Source organism: Tachyglossus aculeatus, chromosome 21 (genome assembly GCF_015852505.1).
Source record: "Tachyglossus aculeatus isolate mTacAcu1 chromosome 21, mTacAcu1.pri, whole genome shotgun sequence".
Classification (NCBI taxonomy): domain Eukaryota; kingdom Metazoa; phylum Chordata; class Mammalia; order Monotremata; family Tachyglossidae; genus Tachyglossus; species Tachyglossus aculeatus.
Window position 1 is genome coordinate 69,130,257 of NC_052086.1, and position 1,070 is coordinate 69,131,326.

Below are 1,070 nucleotides of genomic sequence, written 5' to 3' on the forward strand. Positions count from 1 at the left end.
ACTAAGACCGTGAGCCCCAAGTGGGACATTGACTGTGTCCAACTTGATTAGCTTGGCTCTACCCCAGCACTTAATACAGTGGCTGGCACCTAGTAAGCTCCTTGTCTTGTCTTGTGCCTTCGTGTTGTCTCTGTCCCAGAGCGAGTCCATGGACACATCTCTCCTACCTCCATCTTCGATTGCTCTGGGCGTGTATCCATAGAGTTTTCTTGGTAAAAGTTCAGAAGTGTTTATTGCCTTCTTCCACAGAGTAAACTTGAGTCTCCGCCCTCGACTCTCTCCCATGCTGCTGCTGCCCAGCACAGGTGAGTGTTGACTTGTAGCAGATTATCTTCCACTCGCTAGCCACTGCCCAAGCTAGGAATGGAATGGGTAGGCCTCTTCTTGACTCTCCCTCCCATAGCCGAGACTGGTAGAGGACTGGAAACTCTCCAGCTGCGATCCTGAGAGGGTAGTAAACTCCTTACCATCTGCTCTAAATTACTCGATCAGCTCTCCCCACCCTACCACATTTCATGGATCTCCTACAACGGCCCATCCATCAAACTCCTCTCCTCTAGTGCCAGCTTATTCCCTGTGCCCCCATCTTGCCTCTGACCCCTTTCCCACGTCCTCGTCCCCCTACCCTGGAACTCTCTCCCCCTTCACATTCGCCGGATAATAATAATGATGGCATTTGTTAGCGCTTACTACGTGCAAAGCACTGTTCTAAGCGCTGGGGGGGATACAAGGTGATCAGGTTGTCCCACGTGGGGCTCACAGTCTTCATCCCCATTTTACAGAGGAGGGAACTGAGGCACAGAGACATGAAGCGACTTGCCCAAAGTCACCCAGCTGACAGTTGGTGGAGCCGGGATTTGAACCCATGACCTCTGACTCCCAAGCCCGTGCTCTTTCCATTGAGCCACGCTGCTTCTCTATAGAGATCCCCACTCTACCTTCAAAGCCTTATTAAGGTCACACCTCCTCTATGAGGCCTTCACCAACAAATCCCTCTTTTCCCCAGCTCACTCTCCCTTCTGGGTCGTCTATGCATTCGGATCTGTGATCTTTGGGAATTTGATTTTCAC

At 51.4% G+C, this 1,070-nt stretch overlaps 1 non-coding gene across 1 annotated transcript; it reads right to left on the reverse strand.

Moving 5' to 3' along the window:
* Positions 1-315: 315 nt before the first annotated feature.
* Positions 316-453, reverse strand: LOC119943186. The gene has a single exon (XR_005455654.1). It is a non-coding gene; the product is annotated as a small nucleolar RNA SNORA7 (small nucleolar RNA).
* Between the last annotated feature and the right edge of the window lie 617 nt (positions 454-1,070).